General features: G+C 47.9%; 1 long non-coding RNA gene and 1 pseudogene across 1 annotated transcript; both read left to right on the forward strand.

The window, feature by feature from the left end:
- Positions 1–3,253: 3,253 nt before the first annotated feature.
- Positions 3,254–20,423, forward strand: LOC141373969 (uncharacterized). Its single transcript, XR_012380427.1, has 3 exons — positions 3,254–3,471; positions 8,128–8,277; positions 20,079–20,423. It is a non-coding gene; the product is annotated as an uncharacterized lncRNA (long non-coding RNA).
- LOC112822642 (peroxiredoxin-1 pseudogene) lies at positions 12,377–13,294 on the forward strand (annotated as a pseudogene).
- Positions 20,424–20,633: the final 210 nt, after the last annotated feature.

Raw genomic sequence — 20,633 nt, forward strand, 5'->3', positions numbered from 1 at the left:
ACCCAGTGTCTACCTACTTCCCCACATGTCCCCCGGTCTCTACTTTCTCAAATGCTCCCTCAAACCACTGGGTCCCTCCTGGATTTGGTGGCCACCAAGGCCCCTCCAGCCCCCCACTTCTTCTGCAAAATAACAACCTCTCTTGGAAATTCCTTTTTTTTTTTTTAAGATTTTATTTATACATGAGAGACAGAGGCAGAGGGAGAAGCAGGCTCCCTGCAGAGCAGAGACCCCGATGTTTGACTCGATCCCAGGGCCTGGGATCATGACCGGAGCCAAAGGCAGACACTCAACCGACCGAGCCACCCAGGCATCCCTCTCTTGGAAATTCCTAATTCCATTTGTCAAAGGTGGTGACTCCGTGGGCACCTGGGTGGCTCAGTCGGTTAAGCGACTGCCTTCGGCTCAGGTCATGATCCTGGAGTCCCGGGATCGAGTCCTGCATCGGGCTCCCTGCTCAGCAAGGAGACTGCTCCTCCCTCTAACCCTCCCCCCTCTCATGTACTCTCTCTGTCTCTCTCTCTCATTCTCACTCTCTCAAAATAAATAAATCTTTAAAAAAAAAAAAAAAAAGAGTGGTGACTCCGTTTGGGGGCTGTTCATCCTGACAAGACACCTTGAGGGGTTGCGGGTTGCTGGCCTGGCCAGCATCTAGAGTGGCTGCCCTGAGGAAATGAGCTACCCCAGCTCCAATCAGCTCTGACCAAGGAAGGGAGCAGGGTCACTTGTCATGAAACCTGACTGCTGAAATCCGCCCCTTTGAGGGGCGCCTGGGTGGCTCAGTCGTTGGGCGTCTGCCTTCGGCTCGGGTCATGATCCTGGGGTCCTGGGATCGAGCCCCGCATCAGGCTCCCTGCTCCGCGGGAAACCTGCTTCTCCCTCTCCCACTCCCCCTGCTTGTGTTCCCTCTCTCGCTGTGTCTCTCTCTGTCAAATAAATAAAATCTTTAAAAAAAAAAAAAATCTGCCCCTTTGGGAAGTCCCAGTGGGATGCGGCAGGGCACTTCCCATTAGGAGGCCTGACATCTGGAATTCATTTTGCTTTTCTATAACCAAATGTGCACTCCAGGTAAGTCAACTCTTTAATTCAAATCTGAGCACACAGTAGGTGCTCAGTAAATAAAGGCTGGTTGGTCAACTCATCCTAAGGAGTTAAGGTCAGTTTTTACTCAAATTTAACGTGCATACAAATCAACTGGATCTTTTTAAAATGGAGATTTTTTTAAATATTTTATTTAAAATTCAATTTAAGGGACGCCTGGGTGGCTCAGTTGATTAAGCATCTGCCCTTGGCTCAGGTTATGATCCCAGGGTCCTGGATGGAGCCCTGTGTCAGGCTCCTTGCCGCCCCCTCTCCCTCTGCCTGCCACTCTCCTTGGTTGTACACTCTCTCTCAAATGAATAAATAAAATCTTTTTAAAAAAATAAAAATTCAGGGTGCCTGGGTGGCTCAGATGGTTAAGCATCTGCCTTCGGCTCAGGTCATGATCCCAGGGTCCTGGGATCGAGTCCCGCATCGGGCTCCCTGCTCCTTGGGAGCCTGCTTCTCCCTCTGCTTCTCTCTCTCTCTGTCTCTGTCTGTCTATCATGAATAAATAAAATCTTTTAAAAAAAATAATAAAAATAAAAATAAAAATTCAGGGGCACCTGGGTGGCTCAGTCATTAAGCGTCTGCCTTCAGCTCAGGTCATGATTCCGGGGTCCTGGGATCGAGCCCTGCATCGGGGTCCCTGCTCGGCGGGGGGCCTGCTTCTCCCTCTGCCTACAGCTCTCCCTGCTCGTGCTCTCGCTCTCTCTGACAAAAAAATAAAATCTTTTAAAAAAACAAAACAAACAAACAAACAAAAACACCCTGTCTTTCCCCATAAGGGAGGCTAACTTTGCTGTGAACAATCCTTTCTTTTCATTCGCTGATAATTTCTTATGCCACCGTCCTTCCTATAAAAACTCTCCATTTTGCACATCCCCCAGAACTCCCCTCTACTTGCTGGATGAAATGCTGCCCAGTGCATGAATTACTTAATAAAGCCAATTAGATCTTCATACTTACTCGGTTGAATTTTTGTTCTTTAACAGTGGTCCCTACCCATTAGACGCCAGTAGCGCCCTTCCTCAGTTGTGACAACCAAAAATGTCTCCAGACACTGCCCAGTGTCTCCTGGGGAACAAAATCACCCCTTCTTGAGAACCACTGCTCTAAGGCTTTGAGTTAGAATCTACGTTTTAACAAGATCCTAGGTGATTTGCATGCATATTAAAATTTGAGAAGCCCTGGTCTATGATACAGCAGCAATCCAAACACTTACCCTCTCCTCTGAACTCTCACAGCCTTTGCTACCTGTGTCTCTTACCTGACAGGTCCTCACACCTCTCCTGTACTAGCATTTAGCTGTAGCTGGGAGCCCAGCTCGAGCCTAAATGAGTGTTCTCAGTGCAGGGACAGGTGTCCCTGGAGAGGCACACACCGGAAACTTTGTTTCTACCTGCATCTCCTTCCTTCTTCTAAGGGAACCTTGATGTTCTTGGGAGAATGACCTTCCCTCACTCTTATCCCAGTAGCGGAGAGGGGGCCACCTATAGTCTCATGGGAGAGGAGGTCTATTTCACCCCAACCTCCACACGGATTGCTTCAGTGGCAGGCAATGAATTAAGCCAGGGAGACCCAATTTCAGAAATTCTGTAGGGACTAAAGACAAAGAAAAGATCCTTTTCCACCAAGACTGATAGCTATAAGGGAGATAGAAGCCTGGAATTTTGGGGTCAGCCAAGTGGAAACAGTCAGCCTGAGTGAAGCCAACACTAAAGAAAACAGGACAGGAGAGAGACTGAGTTCTGACCACATTGTTTGAAGTCCTGGTTCCAGCCATTCTTGAAGACTTGCCATGAGTTTTCAGCAATACAAAGTAATAAATTTCCTTAAAAAAAAAAAAATAACAAAAAAAACCTATGAGCAGCTTCAGTTGAGTTTCCATCACTGCAAAGAGCAGTGTCCTAACATGCGGGGACTGAGGAGTTAGGTCCATCAGGGATATATGCTGGGGTCCTCTGCAGCCACGGGCTGAGACAGAAGTCCTCAGGAGGGTTCTAAGAGCCCCTGGCCACAAGCAGGGCCGCATCCGTGCCCAGGTCACCAGATGCCACCCTGATGCAAGGGAGGTCACAGCCTGGCGGCAGGGAGACCACAACGGTGTGGTCGCTCTGGATCCTCGAGGATTGCAGCTTTGCCAGCCAGACAGATGCCCCCTGGACAGGAGAATAGCCTCACAGCCAGGACAATGAAGAGCCGCCACCCTCCAGTGACTTCACAGGCAGCAAAATTCCACAAGGGGGCGGGGCAGTCCAGAGTAGACCCAGGTGAGAGAAATGGGAGCTCTCCGAACACTTCCCCGGCAAGTCCGGCAGCCCCAAGGGGACAGGGTAGTTTTGCAGCAAGCTGAGGTCTTGCATTCTGCAGATGGAGACTGAAGCCAAGGTTAGAGCTGGGTGCCCTTACCCGTAGACAGGAAAGGCTCGGTGACCTAAATGTCAGTAAGTTTTCCCGAGGATGCCCTGGGGAGAAGGCAGATAATCAGAGGGAGTGGCCACAGGCTACCCCGGGGTTCCCAGCTTCACCAGCACCAGCAGCGATGCCAGGCCAAGGGGACATGCAGCCCGGGACAGCAAACAACTTGGCAGTCAGGTCTGGCCCCTGACATCAAGCAGGATGGGGATTAGTCAGAATCAGGATCACTTGAAGAGGACCACAGCTGTGCTATTTCTTTCACATGTGTGTTTGTAGAACAGCATTAGGTCCTCTGTGTGTGGTCTCCGACCTCTCCAGAGCACGCTGGCAGGGGAGGGAAGGTCCGATGTGCCTGAGCAGACGTGGAAGGGAATCCCAGCAGCAGAAACCTGTAGGGGCCCGGCTTTTCCACGTCCTGGAGCCTCCTCGCCACTAGAAGCACAGGGACAGCTGGGAGTGAGGTCTGAGGCATCCTCTAAAGCCAGGATAGGACAGCCACGATTCAGCCCTGTGGTCTCTCTCCTGAATGTAAATACAAGTGCCCCAACCTGCAACCACTTAGGAAGCAGAAACCAAACTCCAGTAGGTAAACAAACTGGCGGGAAATCTGCTTTGCAAGTCGAAGCACCAGAGGAAACTCTAGACTCAGGCTCTGAGACAGAAAGCTCCTCCTACATCACCCAGCCCAAGTCCCTCAGGAAGCCAAAAACTGGAGAAGGCAGGGTGCTTGCCCAAGGTTACACAGTAAGTTGGTGACACAGCCAGGAGCCAAAGCCAGGCCTCTGGACCCAGGGTCTGGGGTTCTGTGCCATGTGCCACAGGACTTCCCTCCTGAGGGAAATCTCCATATTTCAGATGAAGAAAGAGACAAGGATTTCTGTGCCATGCATTTGTCGCTGCATCTGGACTTCTCACTCTGGAATGTTACAGTGGGAGCTCATTGCTATCACTTCCTTACAACAATGCCGGTTGCCCTGACCTATAAAGCCACAGCCTTAGTAACCCAAACCAGCTCGAGCCACTGCCGAGTTAGAGGAGAAGAGCAGGGGCCATCATTTATTGAGCACTGCTCAAAGTTCTCCAGCGCAGGAGAGAGAGAGGCTTTAAGGAATTGGCTCATGTGGTTATGGGGGCTGGCCAGTCTGAAATCCTGAATCCTGCAAGGCATGCCAGCAGGCTGGAAACTGCAGCAGGAGTCTGTGTTCCAGGCTCAAGTCCAAAGGCAGTCTAGAAGCAGAATTCCTTCCTCTTCAGGGGACCTCGGTCTTTTCCTCCCAGGCCTTCAATTCTTTTAAGGTTCTCTCACCGTATTGGAAGGTAATCTGCTTTACTCCAAGTCTACTGATTTCGATGTCAATCACATCTGAAAAATAACCACAGAGCAACAACTAGATTGGTGATTGACCAAACAACAGGGTATCATAGCCTAGACCAGTGACACATAAAAATAGCCGCAGGAGCACCTGTCTGGCTCAGTTGGTAGAGCATGTGACTGTTTTTTGTAAACAAATTTATTTATTCATTCATTCATTTATTTATCTATTTTTCAGTTTTTTTTTTAAGTAATCTTTATGCCCAATGTGGGGCTCGAACTCATGACCCTGAGATCAAGAGTCACACGCTTTTCCAACTGAGCCAGCTGGGCACCCTGAGCATGTGACTCTTGATCTCAGAGTCATGAGCTGAAGCCCCACATTGGACGTGGAGCCTACTCAAAAAAATTAAATAAATAAATAAAATAGGGGTGCCTGGGTGGCTCAGTCGTTAAGCATCTGCCTTCGGCTCAGGTCATGATCCCAGGGTCCTGGGATTGAGCCCTGCATCAGGCTCCCTGCTTGGTGGGAGGCCTGCTTCTCCCTCTGCCCCTCCCCCTGCTTGTGTTCCCTCTCTCGCTGTCTCTCTCTCTGTCAAATAAATAAAAATTTTAAATAAATAAATAAATAGATAGATAGATAAAATAACTATCACAAGCACTAACTCAGTGCCAGGCACTCAGATAACCCCAACAACAATCCTATGGACAGCCATCATCATCTTTACAAAAGATAAAACCAAGGTCTTAAACCACAGCAAGGGAGGAACCAGGCCTGCAACCCCAGTCTCCCTTCCTTGTGCACAGCGTTCCCCTACTTCATCCCTTCCTCTCTCTCAGCTGCTACAGCACCAAAAGATGCTTCTAGGCTACAGGTTCTCAGTCCCTGATGCACATTAGGATCACTGGTAAAACTGATTTAAAAAACCAATCTTCAGACCTCATCTCCCCCAGATCCTGATTCTGTTGGTCAGAGGTCCCCTGAGCATCAGTATTATAACCTCTCCCTCTCCTAACGTGCAGTGAGGCTGAGAATCCCTATTCTAGAAGGTGGGACAAGTGAAAGGCAGGACCTCTCTTTTGCGGAGTGTAGATTGCCCAACAAAAAACACACAACCTAAAGGAAATCAAGTGGCTATAAAGTAGCCTGTGGGAAAACTCAGCAAATATTTTTCCTCTCTCAGCATGAAATTAGCCATTTCCCCTCTCATTTTAAAGTAGCTTACAATGAGTACTTCCTTAATTATTTAATTGGAAATACAAAAGGGTGAAAGTGAGTGTAATTCATTCCAGCAATAAGCATTTTGTAAGCACCTGCTGAGTATTGAGCACTGTGCTGGGCAGCCAAGCAGTCAGATCTATGGAGGTTCCCATCTTTAGCCAGCTAGCCATTGGGTGGGCAGTCGGAACCACAGAATAATGTAGGAAGTGCAATGACAGAGGCCTGTCCCAAAAGTCCCAGAGTCCAGAGATGGTGACCAGCCACAGAACAGAGAGGTGAAACGCTGAGCTCAATACTGTGAAGTCTGTGTTTTCAGAGACTTACACTCTGAATGGATGTCCCTCCTTGGTCACCGAGGCCTCAAGGTGCTGTGGCAGCCAGTCCCCTTGTGAAGGGAATCCACCAGGGCTCCCAGATGCCCAGCAGAACCCATGCTGCCCTTTCTTGTCCCACCAGTCCTTAGTGAAATGAGAAAAACTTCTAGAGATTCTCGCTGTTAAAATGTCCCCCTTCTTTTCTGATCTGATCATAGAATTGGCTTTTGCTCATGTCCTGATGGCTAAAGCAATGATTGACAAGTCTATGCTGTTTCCCCAATAACTATAGGGGATACTTCCCAGGTTCATGAACTCCAAAAGCCTGGCAACCACCACACAGGACAATGACCTGGGGCCTCATGTGAGCAGGAATCTCTGGGAGCCTCAGCTTCTATACCCAGACTTGTCCCCACCCTGCCCACCCACAGGCTGCCTGAATAAACTACATATAACATACCCAGGCTGTCAGCTCTTTGAAAGAGAATACCTATGTTTTGGAGCAGGATATTGGTAGAATTGTTGAACTGGATATTTCCATGTGTTTATCAGGAAACAAACAGGGTGTGTGGGTGGCTCAGTCGGTTGGGTGTCTGCCTTCAGCTTGGGTCATGATCCCGGGGTCCTGGGATCGAGTTCCATGTCGGGCTCCCTGCTCGGCAGAGAGCCTGCTTCTTCCTTGCCCCTATCCCTGCTCACTCTCTCTCTCTCTCTCTCTCTCAAATAAATAAAATCTTAAAAAAAAAAAAGGAAACAATTACAATCAGGTAGTATGTAAGGTACAAAATGAGAACAGGATAACTCTGCTACTATTAGGACTCAGACTTCTTGGACTGGACACCGCTAGCTAAACCAGGGGAGTAGACCACAAACTTCGGTTTCTCCCACTGCAGACATGGGATACTGGCCCATCGCTGATGTGGCCCTTTGTAAATAAATCAACTGAAAATGGGCTCACGCTTGGTAGGAGTGACTACTCATGTATCAAGGTAAACCTACTACCATAAAATAAAATTGTCTTTGACTGGGCAAGAACCTTATAAGGACAAAAAGGGCAAAAAAATTAATCAAATTGTGCAAAAAGAGAACTGAGAAACCGCAGGGGAAGCCCCTGGCCTCCCCTCTGGCTGACCCCAGACCCCAGCACTCCAAGTGCTGCCTCCAGCATGGTTCCAGCCCTGGTGGTGGATGGGCCAATCCTGCCAACATCAGGAAGGGTGTGGATTTGACTCTTAACCAACGGTCCTGCCAGGATCAAGGAAAGAGAACTAGCAAACCTGTACTCCCAGGGAGCACAAGCCTATGTTCAAGTGAAGGGAGGACTTTCAGTAGAAACCATATTTTCTCCTTTTTTTTTTTTTTACAATGACTATGCTTTTTTTTTTTTTAAGATTTTATTTATTTGAGAGAGAGAGAGCACAGTAGAGAGAGTGAGAGTGAGAGCACACAAGCCGGGGAATGGGCAGAGGGAGAGGGAGAAGCAGACTCCTGGATCAGCAGGGAACCCGAGGCGGGGACGGATCCCAGGAACCTGGGATCATGACCAGAGGGGAAGGCAGCCACTTAACCGACTGAGCCACACAGGCGCCTCCTCTTTTTCGTTTTTAATGCGTTCTTTTTATAATCACACATGCCCTTTCAAGACCAGAACAAAAGGAACAATATAGATGGGGTGGCAGGGGAGACTACAGAGGAGGGAGGGCCACTACACCATCCACAAAGGCAAAAAAAACTTGAGTTCCAACACCAAGAACTATCCCGTTTTTGTCATTCCTCAGCTCTTCAAATCCTGATCCCACCGCATCATGCACATTTCCAATGATCCAGGCCCCCAACCACTAAGTGAAATGGACCGGCGATCCTGTGTTAGGGGCCGGTCTGTAAAGAGACGCCCAACACCAGGATCTTCTGGCCAAGTGACCCCAAAGGTACGTCTGGGCCGCGGGCTGCGACCGCCAGGTGGCGCCCTAACCTCTGCTCCGGCTGCCGCCGGCTCTTCTCTCTCCAAAAGCCGCGGGGCAGGACGTGCACACACTGGGCGCTCGATGGGGCGCGCCTGGTGCCCGCAGACCGTGGAGCTCGACCCCAAACACAGAGGCACCAACTGCTTTGACCCCCAAACCCTAGGAGTGGGCCGAGGGACGTCGGGTCCCGAGGACACTGGCACGGTCCTCGCCGCCGCCAAAAGCAGTAAAAAGCCTTCTGACCTAGCTGCCCCTCGCCTCCCGCGCGGGGAAGGGGCGGAAGGTGAGACCTGAGCAGGGCCCGGGGAAAGCAACGCCACCCAAAACTGAGGGGACCTCGCACCTGAAAAGACACGTCTTGCGGATGACGCGGTAGGAGAAGACGCCAAAACCCCGACCTCCCACCCCCTTCCCCACCGGCCTCGCCCTGCGCTCAGCCCTTGCCCTCCTTCCTCTTCCCGCTCGGGGCAAAAGCAGAAGTGTCTGAAGGTCTGGAGGAAACGGGCCGGAAGCTCCCGGGGTTCCCAGCGCGGCAGCCTTGGGGGCGAGGTCCTGCGCGCCGCCGAGCGAGGGGCCCACTCACGCCGCAGGGACGCTGGGTCAACGGGGCCCGCCAGGGGGCGCTGCGGGGCGGGCTGGCCGCCGGGGGCGTGGCCGGCAGACCCGGGGAGCGTCGCTACCGGTCACACTTCCTTAGAGCGGAGCCCAGAGACTTTGAGCACAGGGTGGCGAGAGCCTCTCCCGGCCGCTATCGCCAGCAGGACTCAAGTCGGGCACTGAGGGCAGGTCCTCTGTCTTGCTGGCTGCTGCACCTTCACTTCCTGGAACAGTGAATAAGAAGATTATTCACCAGATTCTGATTGAGCGCCTGCTAATGCCAGGAAATGTCCTTGGCACTGGGGATAAATGAATGAACAAAACAGACAAAACCACTACACTGGTGAGGTTTATATTCTGTTGTGGGGGCAGCGAGGGGAGGCAGGAAGACAGGCAATAAGCAAGATAGAAGTAGTAAAAAGCAGTAGGTAGATGTCAGAAGGGGATAAATGCTACGGGGAAAACTAAAGCAGAATAAGGAGTTGTCGAGTGAGGTAAGGATTCTCACTTTCTACAGTGTGGTCAGGGAAGGCTTCTCAGAGGGAGACACTTCAGCAGATACCTAAAAGAAGGGGCGAGGAGGGCCAAGCAGCTAGGTGCGGTAAGAGCAGGAAAATAAACGCTTCACACTGTGTTAAATGAATGCGTTTTCAAGGCAGGACTCTGCACTGGGCCATGGTTCCTCTGATGCACCCAGGCACCCTCGCTCCACACCGGTCTGCCCCCTTCCTTCATCCTACTGGCCAGCCAGCCATCCTTCAGCTCAGCAGTCCAGGGCACCCACCTGCTTCTGCCGGGTGTATTTCATTTTCATATCCCCTACACCCAAGATATGGGAATGAAAAAGATACACCGCTTGGAGGAAAAATGGCCTTTATCTTCCCTCTAGTGGGACCGGAGAATGCCACAACCTTCCTGGAGAGTAATTTGACAGCATCTGACTTTAATTTTTTTTTATTTTTTTTAAAGATTTTATTTATTTATTTGAGAGAGAGAGAATGAGAGATAGAGAGCACGAGAGGAAAGAGGGTCAGAGGGAGAAGCAGACTCCCTGCCGAGCAGGGAGCCCGATGTGGGACTCGATCCCGGGACTCCAGGATCATGACCTGAGCCGAAGGCAGTCGCTTAACCAACTGAGCCACCCAGGCGCCAGCATCTGACTTTTAAATGTGCTTACACTTTGAGCCAAATGCTCCACTGACTGGAGCTAGATTGACTGGGTTTGTTTTGGTTTGGTTTTCTTTAAGTAAACTCTACATGCCCAACGTGGAACTTGAACTCACAACCCCAAGAACAAGAGTATGCTCTATCGATTGAGCCAGTCAAGTGCCCCTAGATTGACTGGGTTTTAACTCCAGCCCCATCCCTTATCAGGTCTAGGGCCCTGGAAATACTTTTTACCTGGATGCCTGAGCTTTCACATCTATAAAATTAAGCTAATAATAATGATAACCAATTCATAGGATTTTTGAGAAAATACATCACAAAGGGTTTAGAGCAGGGCCTGGCTCATAGCAAGTGCTCAATAAATGTTAGCCATTATTATTTGCTTGGGCAACTACTTGACATAAACATGAGCTGACCTGTTCACCAAAAAGCACTTTGCAAGATTATCTACATAACTCTGTTTCGGAGCAACCTCAGTAAAGATCCAACAATAGGGAGATGACTAAGAAGATTGTGGTGCATCCATTGTACAAAATAAAATGTAATTTTAGAAAGATTGTGCCAATGAGAGACATTTTGAGACCCGTATTGGCATCAGACCAAATGTCCCAAAGAGGAGAGTCCTTCAGAATGCTGGGATGAGTGGCATGACAGGACTGGGGAGCACTTGGATCTAGGGGCCTCAGTTCCTCTGAGTTAGGAGAGCTAATTCAACCTATTATCTGAATAGTCCGTCAATATCAATCAAAATCTTCAAATGCCCTATTTTTTGACCCAGCAATTCTACTTCTAGGAGCTTATCCTAAAGATATACTTGCACATTTGCACAAAGACTCATGAACAAGAAGGTATGTGGCAGTCTTGTCAAAGATGGAAACAACCTAAATGTCCATCAACAGAGGAATAGTTAAATAAATTATGATGCATTTATCCAGTGAAAGACTGTGTAACCATTGAAGTTAGTGAAGCAAATCTGTATGTGCTAATGTGGAAAAATCTACAAGATTCAATACTTCAATAAAAAATAGGGGCGCGTGGGTGGCTCAGATGGTTAAGCGTCTGCCTTCAGCTCAGAGCGTGATCTCAGGGTCCTGGGATGGAGCCCCATATCAGGCTCCTGGCTCAGCGAAGAGTCTGCTTCTCGCTCTCCCTCTGCCTCTCTCCCCTGCTCATATTCCCTCTCTCTCTATCTCTCTCTCTCTCTCTGTCACATGAATAAAAAAAATTAAATTAAAAATAAAATAAAATAAGATAGGGGTGCCTGGGTGGTTCAGTCATTTAAGCATCCACCCTTTGGCTCAGGTCATGATCCCAGGGTCCTGGGATCGAGCCCCACATCGGGCTCCCTGCTCAGCAGGGAGTCTGCTTCTCCCTCTCCCTCTGCCATTCCCTCTGCTTGTGCTCTCTAGCTCTATCTCTCTGTCAAGTAAATAAATAAAACCTTAAAAAAAAAAAAGATTATCTTTCTCCTTCTCCCTCTGCCTCTCCCACCCTGTGTGTGTGTGTGTGTGTGCGCCCACGTGCACAAGCTCTCTTGCTCTCTTGAAAGAAATTCTCCATCTCACAGTGAAAGAAATAAACCACATAAAATTGCTGATATTCAACAATTATTTTTACCTAAACCAGCAATTTCATATGGCTAATATTAATACAAAACAATATTGAGATACTACTTTTATCCTTTCATATTGACAAAGATTAAAAAGGTTTGCTAATACCTTGTGTTGGCAAAACTCTGGGGAAACAGACATTGAGAGCAATCGCTGTGGAAGGTGATTTGGGAGTTGTCTCTCAAATGACAGGAGAGTGCTAAGTGAAATAATTCACACAGAAAAGAACAAATACCACATGATTTCACTTATATGTGGAACCCAAAAGACAAACCAACCAGAAAACAGACTCTTAAATACAGAGAACGGATTGGTGGTTGCCAGAAGGGAGGTGGGGGGGGGCATGGGTGAAACAGATAAAGGGGATGAAGAGATAGAAACTTCTAGTTATAAAATAAGTAAGTCATGGCGATGAAAAGTACAGCATAGGCAATAGAGTAAAAAAAAACAAAAAACACACAACAGATGTAAATACTCTTTGACCCAGCTATTATCCTCTATACTCCTACACCTAGAATGTACACAGTTATTCATGCAACATTGTTTGTAATCTCAGATGATTAGAAAAAAAAACTGAATGCCCATCAATTAGTTGATTAGTTAAATAAATTATTACATTCACAAACACACCCCCCACACACACACACACACGCAACAAAGCATGAATAAAAATAGAATGAGGAGCGTCTTCTTCCTGCCTTGTTTTCGGCCTTTTTGCTCTCAGAGCCGCTGATAGCAAGATGTCTTCGGGAAATGCCAAAATTGGGCATCCTGCCCCCAACTTCATAGCCACGGCCGTTATGCCAGATGGCCAGTTCAAAGATCTCAGCCTATCTGACTACAAAGGAAAATACATTGTGTTCTTCTTTTACCCTCTTGACTTCACCTTTGTGTGCCCCATGGAGATCATTGCTTTCAGTGACAGGGCAGAGGAATTTAAGAAACTCAACAAGTGATTGGTGCTTCTGTGGATTCTCACTTCTGTCACCTGGCACGGATCAACACACCCAAGAACCAAGGAGGACTGGGACCCGTGAACATTCCCTTGGTATCAGACCCCAAGCGCACCATTGCTCAGGACTATGGAGTCTTAAAGGCTGATGAAGGCATCTCCTTCAGGGGCCTCTTTATCATTGACGATAAAGGTATCCTTAGGCAGATCACGGTAAATGACCTTCCTGTAGGCCGCTCTGTGGATGAGACTCTGCGCCTGGTTCAGGCCTTCCAGTTTACTGACAAACATGGGGAAGTGTGCCCAGCTGGCTGGAAGCCTGGCAGTGATACCATCAAGCCTGATGTCCAGAAGAGCAAGGAATATTTCTCTAAGCAGAAGTGAGCGCAGGGTCGTTTTAGGGCTGGGCTGCAGTGGGTGGCCATGAAAACAAAATCTCTCTTGTATTATTGTCATGCTTAGAACATAAGACTTTAGACTGTGCAGATGTGGTATGGGGACAGGACAGGCCTTTTCTGCAGGGGTTGGGGAGGCCAGCCTTTCTTTTCTGGAGAGAAGGGCCTGAGCTGTTATGGGGCAGGCCAACTGTATGTACAGTAGCAGGGCATCACGTTTTGTCTTTTGTTTCTATTAAACTTGAACCGAGAAAAAAAAAAATAGAATGAGGAAATAAGCTATAAGATACACTGTTAGATTTTCAAAAAACCATACACACCAGGTTCTGAACAATCGTATAGTATGTTACCATGTGGCTAAACAAATATAAATGTGTGTGTTATGGCATCTGGAAAAACTGAAAGCATTTGTTGTGCTTAGAAAGGGGAACTTGGGGGGCTGGAAAATAGAGGTAGGAGGGAAACGTTTCATTGAATACTGTTTTGTGCCTTTTGAACTTTGAACCCTGTGAATCATTACCCATTCAAAAGAAACAACAATGACCACAAAAAAACCAACCAGCCCTGGCAGGGCTCACAGTATATCCTATAAAATCCTAAAAAAAAGTATATCCCCATTCTAACCAAAGCATTGATATAACAAGAAGTAGACAGATAAACTCAGCAGTAAGCGGTTCTCCTCAAAAAGTCTGCCCTAGTCTTCGGAAATGTACCGCCTCAGGACATTTTATCTGGGCAAAGATCTGTGGGGCCCTTTGGTAGCACTAGAACTAGTCTTAAACAGGTGCTGGTAGGAACTTCCTGAGCGCCCAAGGAATCCATGAAGCCTCCCAGAGGGGGAAGCCAGGGACCTGGTGGCAGGAGCTCAAAAGGCTATCCGAGGAGACAAAATTAATCCAAGTGGGAGACAGAGTTAGGAGACAGGGCAGGAGAGCTGCAAAGGGAGACTGGAGTATAGGCAGCCAAGAGACCATCCGTCAGCTAAGCCAGAGAAGGTAGGCTGCAGCGGAACAGAACATCCTCCTGGGTCTGGGAACCAAAACATGGAAGCTTGCCCTCTCTCCCATGACCCAGTTTGTGCTTCCTGTGCCTGCAAGTCTGAACTCTGCAAGGTAGGAGGTGCTGGTCCCCAAGGGGGACACGACAAGTTCCCTTTGAACTACAAGATGCAGTTCCTCACCAGCATCCTGCCAATGAAAGAAGGAGTCACCACACTGGAAAAGGCAATTGACCCTGATCAGCAGAAGGAGATAGAGCTGCTTTTACACAGCGGACAAAGGGGAACACATGTGGAACCACTGACATTTTGGATCAGATAATTCTTTGCAGTAGAAGACACTAGTATGTACTGTAGGATGTTCAGCAGCATCACCAGCCTCTCCCTACTAGATACCAGTGACACTTCCACAGTTGTGACAATAAAAATGTCTCCAGGCATTGCCAGATGTCACCTAGGGAGCAAAATCATTGTCAGTTGAGAACCACTAATGTAACTAATAACAGCAAAACTTTTCTTCAAAAAGAGATCAAGTTGGGGCTGCTGGGTCGTGTAGTCAGTTAAGCATCCGACTCTTGGTTTTGGCTCAGGTCATGATTTCAGGGTCATGAGATCTAGCCCCGTGTCAGGCTCTGAACTCAGTGTGGAGTCTGCTTGAGATTTTCTCTCTCCCTTTCCATCTGCCCCTCCTCCTGCTCTCTCTCTCTCTAAAATAAATAAATGAATCTTTAAGAAAAAGAGACAGGGGCGCCTGGGTGGCTCAGTCGGTTAAGCGTCTACTTCAGCTCAGGTTGTGATCCCATGGTCCTGGGATCGAGCCCCGCATCGGGGCTCCCTGAGCTCCCCTGCTCAGCGGGAAGCCTCCTTCTCCCTCTCCTTCTGCCTGCCCATCCCCCTGCTTGTGCTCTCTCTCTCTCTGTGTCAAATAAATAAATAAAATCTTAAAAAAAAAAAAAAAGATCCGGGTGAGAACATAGGAGAATTCAGCCCACCAATGCCGGCTTGGAAGCTAGAAGGGGACTATGAACCATGAGCCAAGGGATGCAGGTAGCCTCTAAAACCTGCAAGGAACAGATTTTTTCCTAAAGCCCCCTGAAGGAAAGCAGCCTTGCCTACACCTTAATTTCAGTCCAATGAGACTGAAATTAGGCACATGGGTAGGACTTCAGCTCAGTTCATGATCTCAGGGTCCTGGATCCAGCCCTGTCTTGGGTTCCCTGCTGAGTGGGGAGTCTGCTTGTCTCTCTCCCTCTGCCCTCCCCTGCTCATGCTCTCTCTCTCTCAAATAAATAAATAAAAGTCTTTAAAAAAATTCAGTCCAGTGAGGCCCATTTCAAACCTCTGGCCTCAAGAACACTAAGATAAATTTATGTTGTTTTAAGTCACTGAGTTTGTGGTGTTTTATTATAACAGTAGTGGAAAACTAATACACCTTCTCTATTTCACAGTCTTCACTTATAAAGTTATCTCAGACACCTCTGTGGCTCAGTCAGTAGAGCATGCATCTCTTGATCTCAGGGTCGTGAGTTCGAGCCCCACTTGAGGGTAGGGCTTACTTTTTAAAAGTATAAAAATAATAATAGGGCACCTGGGTGGCTCAGTCATTAAGCATCTGCCTTCGGCTCAGGTCGATGGAGCCCCGCATTGGGCTCCCTTATCAGCAGGAAGTCTGCTTCTCCCTCTCCCGCTCCCCCTGCTTGTGTTCCTGCTCTCGCTGTCTCTCTCTTGTCAAATAAATAAATAAAATCTCTTTTAAAAAATCTTTAAAAATAATAGTAATAAAATAAAGTTATCTCATAAGGTTACTGTGATGATTAAAAAAGAAAATATAGGGGCACCTGGTTGGCTCAGTCCGTAGAGCATACAGCTCTTGATCTCAGTGTGGTAAGTTCAAGCCCCACGTTGGGTGTAAATCTTACTTTAAAAGAAAGAAAGAGGGTGCCTGGGTGGTGCAGTTGGTTAAGAATCTGACTCTTGGGCGCCTGGGTGGCTCAGTTGGTTAAGAGACTGCCTTCGGCTCAGGTCATGATCCTGGAGTCCCGGGATCGAGTCCCACATCGGGCTCCCTGCTCAGCAGGGAGTCTGCTTCTCCCTCTGACCCTCCCCCCTCTCATGTGCTCTCTCTCTCTCATTCTCGCTCTCTCAAATAAATAAATAAAATCTTTAAAAAAAAAAAAAGAATCTGACTCTTGGTTTCTGCTCAGGTTGTGATCTCAGGGTCGTGAGATCAAGCAAGCCCCGAGTCAGGCTCTGCACCCAGCTAGGAGTCTGCTTGGGATTCTCTCTCCCTCTCCCACTGCCCCTCCCCCCACCCCCACATGTGTACACTCTCTCTCTCAAATAAATAAATAAATAAGTCTTGAAAGAAAGAAAGAGTGAAAGGAAGGAAGAAAATACAGGTAGAACCCAGAGAAGAGTGCTCAGCAACTAGTAAGTTGCTAAATAAATGCTAGAAAAATAGTAAATGTAAACAATTGAGGGAAGAAACCACAACGGATGCTAAAAAGATTAGATGAAATGTTGTTTAGGAACAGGATGTCAGAATGGTGACCAAGGGTTACCTCATAGTCTACACACTAATTGCAAAAGGGGGAAGGGCCTTTACAATGGAGACACATAACAACCACCATCTAAACTCAGTCTTCAAACATAACAGGACCAGAGGTGGGACAACCTAACATTGATGTCCCTCCAGATAGAATACAACATAAAGTACATCATCTTCAAAATATTTCTCACCAAAAAAGTTAACCTGATGCTAATCAAGCTAGAGAGCTGACTTTGAGTTGGCAGAAAATACAAAGAACAGAGGAAGAAGTTAAATAAGAGCAAGAAGAAACATTGAGATCAATCTTGAACATGGAGATACTACGCAACTATCCTTGTCTCTTCAAAAATTTGGTGTCGTGAAATAAAAAAGGTTGTGAGGGAGTGGTTCTCTACTCCACATAGTCTTTTGGGAACCCAGACCTGCCCCCTCTGTGATGCTGCCATCCTTAACACACCTCCTGTAGGGAAGGGAAAGGGGGGCTGGAGAATCTTACAGGGTGGCATTCAATAGGCCACCACAGAGAGTGGTCCACATCTGTTTCCACTTGTATTTTTTTGACGTAGCTTCACCTGGCCCCCATCTAACTGCAGAAAGGCTGGGAAATGTGGCTGGAAGCTTGAAAGAAAAAGAAAGGGATTTGATGTGCATCTAGCCAGTCTCCCCACACAAACACCACCACTCCAGGATGCAGGTCTCAGCATGGCCTCTGCCAGGGAATCCTGAGCCATGCATGCCCTCAGTCCCGTGCCCTTTCTCCATCTGAGATGGACCAGCAACCCACTGTCCTCCTTTCTCACGTCATCCCCCATAGTCAGTCAGTCTAAACACCAATGTCTCCATCCCTACGTATCGCTAGAAAGCCATCACCTCTGACTGCAACTGCCAGAGCTCAGGGTATCAGCCTCCCAGCTGGCCTCCTTCACGCAAGACTTTTGTTCTCAGAGGATGTACATTCTTGTGTAAGGCTGAAAGTGAGAAAATAAATGAATAGACAAGATCGTTTTTGTATGGTTTATTTATTTGAGAGAAAGAGAAAGAGGGCATGTGCACGTGCTTACATGAGAAGGAGTGGGGGGACAGACAGAGAGAGAATCTTCAAGCAGACTCTCTGCTGAGTGCAGAGCCCCATCCCATGACCCATGAGATCATGACTTGAGCCAAAACCAAGAGTCAGACGCTTAACCGACTGAGACACCCCAGCGCCCCATTCAATATAATTCAAGATAATGGTAGGTACTATGAAGGAACCAGAGGCTAAAATGATAAAGAATGGCTATTTGGGGTGGGGAGGAAGAACTAATTTATACAGAGTGGTCAGTAAAAGTCACACTGAGGACGTAGCTGTGGTAGATAACATTACCCAGAATTATCCAGAAGAGCAATCTTTCCATTTCTGTATGAACCCTGATACTCCCTCTTCGAGTGGTAGAGTCCATGTTCCTTCCACTTAACCTTGGACAGGCCTTTTGACTTGCTGAACTAATAAAGTACAACAGAAGTGATGCTATGTGACTTCTGAGGTCAGGAAAGACAATAGAGTTTCTGCCTGAGTCTTTTGGGATACTTTCCTTGAAACCAAGCTACACGAACAACCAAGGCCCCCATGCTTCCACCTTGGCTTAGCTCATGGACCACTGCCAGCGCCAACATGCCAGCCATGTGAGTGAGCCACCTTAGAAGCAGATCCCCACTCTTGGGTGATTTGCCCCATCTGAAGCTGCATGGAGCAAAAATGCATCTTTCCCATCAAACCCTGCCCAAATTACAGATATATAAACAAAATAAATGACTGCTATTTTGAAGCCCCTGAGTTTTGGAAGGTTTCATTACGGAGCAACAATACTGAGCTGAGACCTGAATACTAAGGAGCCAGCCAGAAGGAAATCTTCATGGAGCATTTTAAGCATTGCCAACAACAAATCCTGTAGCACTGAGACAGGACCAAGCTTGGCACACTGAAGGAACAGACAAGGCCACGTGGCTGAGGGAGCAGTAGATGTGTGACTGAAGAGAAAGGAACGGAGCCACAGTGTGCAGAGTCTCAGGCACCATGGTAAGAAGTTAGAAATTAATCAGCGGCGCCTGGGTGGTGCAATCGGTTAAGCAATTGACCCTTGATTTTGGCTCAGGTCATGATCTCAGGGTCATGGGATAGTGGGGGGTCTGCTTGAGATTCTCTTTCACTCTCACTTTGCCCCCCACACACACAGTGCACACACACTCTCTCTCTCAAAGAAGAAGAGGAAGAAGAAGAAGAACTTAGAAATGAATCAAAAGTTCAAAGGTTCAGTGGGAGCTTTTGGGGCGATGTGAAAGGGAATTTGGCTCGTCCTTGAAAGATGGCTAGGGCTGTTGGGAGGAGAGCAGTCTGTATCAGGACAAAAGTGAGCAGGAAGACCAGTTAACAGACACCGCACTTGCCCACGATGAAGACAATTGTTCAGTAAGTGGTGGAGAGAAGATAGATTCTGGGCCTATTTTGTAGAAGCAACAGGCCTTGCTGATAGGAAGGGTGAGGGGTGAGGGACAGGGGAAAATAAAGGCAAACTTCTAGCTTTTTCTCTCAAGCAGCCAGGTGAATAACGGTGTTACTGGCTGGATGGGGAAGGCTGGAGGAAGAGCAAGTAGGGGTGGGGGAAACTTCCCTTTCCCTCAGGATGTCTGATTTCAATGTGGTTATTGAGAGCCGCAAGCTGGTTAAATACTTCTCCCTAAGCAGTTATGGGCAGGCGAGTACAGAGCTTCTGGGTCTGATGGGAGTGGAAATTCTGATAACCGCTTGTCTTTTCTTAAGAACGCCTGAGTGGCTCAGTTGGTTGAGCGTCTGCCTTTGGCTCAGGTCATGATCCCAGGGTCCTGGGATCCAGTCCTGCATTGGGCTCCCTGCTGGCAGGGGATCTGCTTCTCCCTCTCCCACTCCCCCTGCTTGTGTTCCCTCTCTCTGTGTGTCTCTCTCTGTCAAATAAATAAATAAAAGCTTAAAAAAAAAAAAAAAAAGAATTCCTTTCTGTTTTCTGTCTGCCTGTATAGCTTTAAGAACCTCCATGCAGATTGTGGTTGTTATAATTGTAGTGGCAAAGATCCCATTTGGAAGCTGAAACACACCCAAAGGAGGAAATTGAACTCAACATGTAGGGGACCCAGCCAGGCACTTTCCCCAAACTATACTCCATTAGTCAATCTGGAAAAGAGCCCCTGGTGATAGAGACAAGGGAACCAGGCTTTAGGGGTTCACTGAAAGAATGACTAAAAAGAGTCAGGGCAAAGAACAGTGAATGAGCTTCTGGAATGACTCTGAAAGCAGGCAGAAGACCTAAGCTGTCAGAAGCAGCTGCTGGATCTCCTATGCGGAGAGGGGGAAGGAAGGGAAGGGGGGGGGCCCGGGAGGAGAAGGAAGGATCCTAGGCCAGGCCACACCTCCATGCCTTCCTTACCTTGCCTCTCCAGCCCCAGTTCCAGGAGCTTGCTCAGTCCACTCAATTCCCTCCCTCCACAGGATGCACCATCCCCAAAGCTCAGAGGGGAAACTGCTCTCTTCACCTGATGTTCAGCAAAGGTCATTCATCTGCCTGGACTTCTTGAAGATCACCTCACAGGACCCCAGGTTGGACTGGTCAGCAGAAGGAAGTGGGATGTGCAGCCAGGCTCTATACGGGGAAAGAATGGGCAACCACAACAGCAGGGACAGGGCACTCAGTGCCCGGGAGCAACTTTGCTGATTCCCACTGAGTTCAAATGCCACTAAATCCTCTCTCCTGTATTTGTCATGTTTGTTTCAACTTTCCCCATTGTCTCCATGAGCCCACAGTACTTGCTGCCCAAATATTACTTCTTCCCACTCTTTCTCCAAAATATGGCAAAGAGTCTCAAGTTTAACCATGAATCACCAGAAAGCCAATGATAACCCATACCTGGGCATTGCTCCATGTATGCATTCCATAATTATTTATTGAGCTCCTACCACGTGTGATTGTTAAGAAGGCTACTGCAGTGTTCCAAGTGAAAGATAATGGAGACTTGGACCAGTATGGAGGTAATGAGAAGTGGTTGG

Source organism: Callorhinus ursinus, unplaced genomic scaffold, assembly GCF_003265705.2.
Source record: "Callorhinus ursinus isolate GAN/ISIS: 27379988/994484 unplaced genomic scaffold, GSC_fseal_2.0 scaffold1, whole genome shotgun sequence".
In the NCBI taxonomy this organism is placed as follows: Eukaryota; Metazoa; Chordata; class Mammalia; order Carnivora; family Otariidae; genus Callorhinus; species Callorhinus ursinus.